We start from the raw sequence: 7,452 nt of genomic DNA, 5'->3' as shown, positions 1-7,452 counted from the left end.
AGAAAGAGAGAGAGAGAGAGAGAGGTTATCCATTATATTTTTGAGATTGAGATGTTTAGTAAGAAGCATCAAAGCAATTTCCACAATGAAAACTGATCTACTCGTGTCCTCTGATTTTCAAGTATTCAGTTTCCCCCCCGTCTCTCTGTCAGCCTCTTTATCTCTTTCCCTCCCTGGCTTAGATATTTTCTCACCCATACTGATGTGCCCTGTTCATCTCTCATGGTCTTCTCTCCTTCTACTTCCTTTCTCTATCTCATGCAAAGGGTAGAGTTTCTATGAAACAATGGGGCCACCAGGGAGATTGGTACCAGGGGGTTGGGGGAAAGGAGGGGTGGATACATTTACCTTTGTAAGAGTGGCAGGGGACTCCACAGTGTCTCGTCAAAGACCAGTCTGCTCAGGTGATCCCCAAGGCAGAGTGTGTGTGTCTAAGAGCTGCTTGCTTTGAAGTCTTTGTATGCAGAGTCTGGATTTGAATAGAATCACACTATTCCCCCTTTTTTTAAACAAATGACATTGCCTTACATCAGAATAGAACTGGTAGATCCTTCTTTGACCCATCTTTGACCCCGTAAATATTCACGTGTTCTCATGATACTAACAGGAAAATGACAATGAGCAAATTCAAAAGTAGACAGAATAATCCCAAGTATATTCTCACTCTAAAGTAGAGATAAAAAAATGTCCAAACTTAGACATTTTATTTTTGTATTTATTTATGTATGCCTCTAGTTCTAGCCTCAAGTACAAACAAAATAGATCATAGAATCCTCCACTAGATGTCACTAGTCCCTTAATTCCTGAGCAGGAATAATAACACCATTGCCAGCACTTTTAAATGCTATAGGCCCCAGTGTCTGTATATACAGGGGCCTAGCATATGTACATCTCCTGTGTGAAAATCTTGACAAAGTTCTGTCGGCTCTGCCCCATTTATGATAAAAATTAATGTTTGTGAACCTTACACTAGGACCCTGATGCATACTTTTAAACTTTCTTGTCTGAGTAATAGTTTTATAGCTTACTGAAATTTGATTCCTTGTTAGTTTTAGACAGGGAGTCTTACAAGTATTGTTTTATACAATTAGAATTTTATGTATTTATTTTTCAGATCTGCTAAATGTGATATTGTCCTTCCTACATGAAAATAAAAATGTAGTACTTCAAGTATTATATAATGCCTTTGCATCATATAGGCCAGGTTGCTTCAACTTAAACTATGAACATAGAACTGAACAAAAATAACATTTATAAGACTGTGTTACAGTTGTCAAATTATGCTATTACCATTAACATTTAAGTATTGATTTGGCCTCGCAGGTGTGTTTAGTTGAGATCATAAGCCACAACATTTCTTTGTGGTAGCACTGCCTGTAAGTGAGAGGCCAAGGCTAGTTCATTTAAGCCTGTAATGGTAAATCAAGGCAAATTGGACAGTATTGCATTGGTTAAATAAAGATTTATTTAACGGCGCCAGAGGTAATTGGCTTTCCATCTTGGCCAGATGTTCGCAGCTTCGATCGTGCAAAAGAGACGCAGCAAATATATGTTGAGACACGTGGTAGTGTTCAATTTTTAACAGCTGCCTGTTTTCCTCTCGCGTGAGCACATCTGTTATTTGGACTGTCTGTTTTTGCATCTATTGTCGGTTTATTTATAGATTGATGCTATAGAAAACTGTCCGTTTGTGTAAGCGCGTAGGTGAATAATTAACACCTAAACGTGGCCGCGCCAGTCGTCAGCAGGCTTAAATGCTGTGGATAAAGACGGCTTTTAAATCCTTTCAGCATAACTCAGCCGTGGTGATTATGGGCAATTTAAATTAGTTTCAAATAGGTTAAAGTTGCCCAAACAGCCATCCATCATCCTGTCAAATGCCACGCCCCTCTCCGCTCATTGGCTGTTGGGGTTGCACCTATGGCACGTCATCAGAGGAGTGACTTTAAAAATTTCTCCCTGTTCATGTAATTTCAGCGTAAACTGATGCCAGAAACAAGGTTTCGCAGCTTTTAGGAGGTTTTAGACACTAAGTCATAAGAAAGCGAGTTATAAATTCTAGTTTTAAGAAAGCGACAGAAAGATCATGTGCAAAGCTCAACATTAACATGAATTTGACGGTTGCAGCGGAGCGCTTCTATAGAGAGGGACGGTTTTGAAGTTTGCTGGAACACGCGACACTCGGATTATCAAAAGCGCATTTTCTTCAACGATTTTTTTGGTGGACGAAAACAAAATACATATACAAAAACAGCCACAGTCTCTCACTGTTTATCACCGCACAATAACATTGAGAGTGATCCCACCACCTTTTGGCATCTTTCCAGACTCCGTACAAATAACGGTGAGTAAAAATATCTAGTAAAGATTACATTAGCAAAGATTGTGAATTGGTAAAGATAAGTTTCAATATGGTTGGAGTGTCATCGACGGCTTTCTGTTTTAACAGTTTCCACTTAAGTCTGTGCGTGTTCAAACACGCACCTCACAGCGTCTACTCCTATTACTGTAATTTTGTTGCATTTTATCGCACCTTTGTAGTTATTTGTCATTTAGCAGCTTTTATCTAAGGCCGTTTACTCCACATTTACCAGCGTTGCGTTTCTCAAAAACGCGCGCAAGTAGATCGTAGAGACCATTGGTGACAATACATTGGGGTTGCAAGTTCCACACTTGAACTGTGGACCAAAAATTCAAGTTTTATTTAGAGTTTTATGAATATCATTTCTGTTATTTCCCCAATCTTGTTTAACCAAACTTTACATTGCTACGTCTTGGCTGCAACTTAATTTGCAGGCTGTTTCTCAAATCATAGTGAGCTGCCAACCTAGACAGCTGGGCTCAGTTGGGGTCTAGGTAAAATGCAGTCTAGGTAGGCAGCACACTATGTTTTGAGCCACCGCCTTGATGTATGCTGTCACTGAAGCGGAGAATTGTGCACAATGGGGAGTTGTGCGCGGAGTGTTAATTAAAAAGAGACCCGTTTTAATGAAACGGCGAAGCGTGTAGTTATATGGCCCCAGAGCGCATTATTAAAAGAGAAGGATATACTGCTAATCTGCGGTGGTGCCAACCAGGGTTTGGTCATTTGCTCACTTTACTCGGTACTATTTTTAGAGGCTGCGAACCGTGGTGTTATGCTCATTTATTTTAATTATCAGCGTTATATGTTGTTTTAAGCGACGTGTTATGACACTAAAAATTCACAGTTACAGTATAAGTCAGTTTATATTGAAATAGCGAAATTATACGGTCGTTCTCTCGCGTTGCCGAGTTTCTATGGTGACCGTGCGGTTAGTTCTCAACAGACGTTCCGCCCAACAAAAGGAAAAGTTGAAACGCAACCATAAAACATAGTGTGTTCTTAAGTCTCCTACACCATTAGGCTAGTAATTGATGATATGTGATTTGTCTCGTGGCGGAGACCCATCATTTGCTCCGTCAAGCCGACACCAATCCATCAGTCTGTGCTCGGACAGCGACGGTATTGTGTTTCTCTTCATTAGCTTCTGTTTTTGCCTCTTATTTCATCAATCAGCCCGTTAGTCAAGTGGAACTGAACGAGACTCCCCCTCTCTGACCTTTCTGATGACAGCGTTTAAATAACGAGAGAAAGAAAGAGTTTGGTCTATTTCCATAGTAGCTCCTCACTTCGAAACTAGCAGTAGGCTACTTGGTTGACCGTTTCAATTACGTTTGGGAAAACAGGATGAATACTCGACTTAAACGCCAGCTTTTTAGATATTTACGATATAATTTACTACTAATTCACGGATATAAATTACTAAAAAAATCTTAAAAACAAAAAAAAAAACAGTAAAAGTGAGTCTAGAGCTTTTATGACATTCTCCACTTGTTGCCAAAAATGTTGGCATACATCAAATTCTTTGATAAATCTGCCCATTGATGTATGACTGTGCTCATATATTACCTATTTGTCTGTTTTAAGTTAGCAGTGACCTTTAAACAAACTTTGCACTCTGCTTAAGCAATATGTACTGTATGCCATATTTTGGCTTACCTTTTAAGTCAGGAATTGGTCATAACACAATGCAGACTGCCAAAGATGTAGGCCTATAGCGTCACAAACTCCTGCTACTTTGTGATAACACACTACATTAAGCCTCATAGCTTAAAAAAGGTTGTCGCCAAGCATTTCCAGTGAAGGATTAATTTACCTAAGTTATTAGAGGGATAATGTAATTGTTCTGAATTGAAACAGCCAAACCTCAAAGCGTGTGATATTCCCCCAGGGTCCCATTCGGCAGCTTTGTCTCTCTCGCTCTCAGGTCTGCAGGAAAGGGATGATTAAAAAATGGGGGATTTGCATTTTCATGAAATTAGCTGTTGCAAAGTTATTTGGCAACCTGCTTTGGAATGGCACTTCTGCAGGTGTGTGGGAATGACAATGTATGGTGCTTGTTACCGGTGTCAGTTATGGAGAAAAGGTCCTGAGGCAAAATCTGTTTGTGTAGGAGCGCTGAATAAATTTACTTTTGGTTCAGGTTTATAATCTTGTACAGCTGGTCCCAATGCATTTAATAAGATATCAGGCTCATAGTTCGTGTACGACTTACAAATATGCCCAACTCTGACATGACAATGAAAAGATTAGAGCCGAGGGTGTCTGAAATTGGTTTAAACCGTTGCCTTGCAAATTCTCCAATAAGAATTCAGGCATGTAGGTTCATGTCAGTTTCAGGATACTTGTGTTTGTGGAGGAAATGCTTACGCAGCTCTCTGAGCTTTGTATTAGACCTGGTTGGTCAGTTTTATCAGGTAAGGTGAGGGAATGTTAACCACGTGCACACAAGATCTCTCTTTCCTGGTTATTTTTCTGCAGATTGCTAATGCTTGGCTTTAGGATTTCCCCCGCTTTCTTTTTACTACATAAACTGTGTGTAAGGTTTTCACTAAAACCATGTTTCATCCCCTGTATTTTTCAAAATTCAAGTCCCCCCTCCCAAAATGAATTTTCTGTCATTTAGCCTATACCGTCATGTTGTTCCAAAACTATATGACTTAAGGCTGGAATACACTGACCTTTAAAATCTGAAATGATTTTAAAACACAAGGCATCATAAACTTGTCAGCTGTGTAAATGGTTACTGAGGAAAAACTAGGGATAATACACTGACTAAAATACTACTAGACTTTCAAGTTTTTCCAAACGAAACTAACTTATACAGAACACTCACCTCATTGCTAGGAGACGCATGACAAATCGGCTCAATTTCAAACAACTTTGACATCCTCAAAAAGAATAGACAGAATCTTAGTCTGAAGCTAAAAGATTCCGTGGCCATCACACTCTATGCAATTTTCTGTGAAATTTGCCAACTCTTTGACTTTCTGCAACCAGCGTCAGCTCGTCCAGACTATAAATTAGGGCAAAAATCTGGGCAAAAGTTGTGTAGTGTAATCCAGCCTTTACTTTCTTCAGTGTAACACAAAAGAAGATATTTTAAAAATACAGGCAAAAAAGATCTATTCATAATATCTTTTTTGTGTCTCATAGACAACATGAGGGTGAGTAAATGATGACAGAATTTTCATTTTTGGGGTGATCCTACCGTACCTGATGTTCATGCTTCTGTTTGTGGGAAAACACGTGGTGGCCAATATCTTATGTCCGGCACAAGGCTAGGAAGACAGATAGGACCGGAGGAAAGCATTCCCAATCCTTTAGAGCGAAGCACAAAGAGCTTTCCTGTTGCTTTCCTCTCCTCTTTTGACCCCTTGTCGACCCTACCAATCAACAGGGCTCAGTTGTGACCTCTAACCTGGCCTCCATCTCCAGTCTGCTGCCGACTGACCTCTCCTTCAGAACAACAGCGGGAGGAAATAACAAGTGATATAGTCTCTGCCAGATGTCCAAAACCTCTTCCTCACATTGCTGCCGCCTTCCAAAAAGAGCAGACTGCAACGTCTGGTCCTCACTGGATTTTGCTGAGGTTCTCCAAATGCAGCAGTGAAGCTCGCTTTGTGTCTGTTCAGAAAACAATGCAGAGATACAAAGTTATTTTTAGAAATAAAATGTGCAAGCATTTCCAGATGTGTTTGAGCAAATGTATTGTGCCTCGAGCCTGAAAGTCTTTTGCTTAGTTAGACGGTCTAACCTTCTCAAACCACAGTCTTCGTGCTTATTTTAGATAAAGTTAGAAAAGGTAATATGTTGGTCTGAAGCTAGATGTACTAACACTGTACTAGTATGTGTGTGTGTGTGGTGAAGATGGTTGGTGGTTGGTCTGAATTCATCCTTCTGGAACTGCATAAGGCTGTTTATTGAGAGCGGGAATAGTTTGTTTGCTTGCAGGGAAACGGCTAGTGAACAGTAACTCATCAAGGGAATACACTCGGCATAAGTGAAAACATACTCGAACTAAAATCTTCAGACAGGGAATGACAAATCAGCTGCACTTTCATTTGCAAAACATCAACAGTGGTTGGTGTTGTGATTGAGTTCTCATGTTGAAGGCTGTTTACCACAAGACATACTGATTACAAACTTGGACATATCATTAAAAAAAAGAAAAAGTGAAAATCATGATTTAGATTAGCATTCTTATTTAGAAACACCATATAGATATGACCCTTGTTCTTGGATCAGCATTCACACTCTGAGATTGCGTACTCTGAAAGGGAACAGACTTTAGTTTGTCCTTATGGTTTCAGTTACTGCCATTTGAGAGCTGCACTGCCTCCAGCTGGGCTTGATCGCCACTCATATTTGCAATGAAAGTTCTGGAAATGAGCTGTAGATATAAACTGATAATGTTAAGGCAGATATAAAAATCTGTGGACTACATCATTTCCATAGAATTGCCTGCGGCATGAGTTTTATTGTAGTTCCGTGGCAATAACATTGCACTTTAAGATTTCTTTTTCAAATTTTAACTGTGATTTTTCTTGAGGTACTTCAACCCCATTATGTTTGTACAAACATATTTTGAATGCATTTGTTATTAATACAGATTTAGGGATGTTATAATTACCGGTTTGACGATAAATCATGATCAAATTCCCCACGGTTAGTATTAGGGCTGTGCGATTAATCGAAATCGTCACAAAATCGCGATTTTGAGCTTGCGCAATTTCTAAATCGCTTTATTTCATGATTTTCCGTGCCCCCGACCTCCCGCAGTATGCTATCCGAACCAGAAATCAGAATGCAGCGCGCCTAAATGGAGCATGAGAACAGAACAGACCGGGCAGGCATACAAACGTAACGCCAGGTTCACACACTCCGTCTGTGGTGCGTAATTTTTCCGCGCCCATGTTAACGGATCAGAGCGTTCACACTGCACGCGAGTGCGGTCCGGCAGCGCGCTCCAGGAGCGGTGCGTCTGCAGCAGTCATGCTGCGATCGTTTCCGCACGGAATCTATTTCTGCTGTGCTGCACGCGCTGAAAGTGACAGCGCATTATTCGCAGTAAAAAATAACATGGATTG

At 40.2% G+C, this 7,452-nt stretch overlaps 1 protein-coding gene across 5 annotated transcripts in view; it reads left to right on the top strand.

The window, feature by feature from the left end:
- The first annotated feature begins 1,949 nt into the window (after positions 1–1,949).
- Positions 1,950–7,452, top strand: part of lmo4a (LIM domain only 4a) — an 18,089-nt gene continuing 12,586 nt past the window's right edge. For 4 of the 5 annotated variants that reach the window (XM_016489489.1, XM_016489488.1, XM_016489490.1 and 1 more), the window contains exon 1: positions 1,950–2,344. The gene's annotated coding sequence lies outside the window, so the exon portion shown is untranslated. The remainder of the gene's footprint in view (positions 2,345–7,452) is intronic. The other variant, XM_016489492.1, reaches the window with a different exon arrangement.

Source organism: Sinocyclocheilus anshuiensis, unplaced genomic scaffold (genome assembly GCF_001515605.1).
Source record: "Sinocyclocheilus anshuiensis isolate Anshui unplaced genomic scaffold, SAMN03320099.WGS_v1.1 scaffold386, whole genome shotgun sequence".
NCBI classification, from domain to species: domain Eukaryota; kingdom Metazoa; phylum Chordata; class Actinopteri; order Cypriniformes; family Cyprinidae; genus Sinocyclocheilus; species Sinocyclocheilus anshuiensis.
Note: the sequence above shows the minus strand (reverse complement) of the source record. Positions and strands in the feature narration are given on the sequence as shown.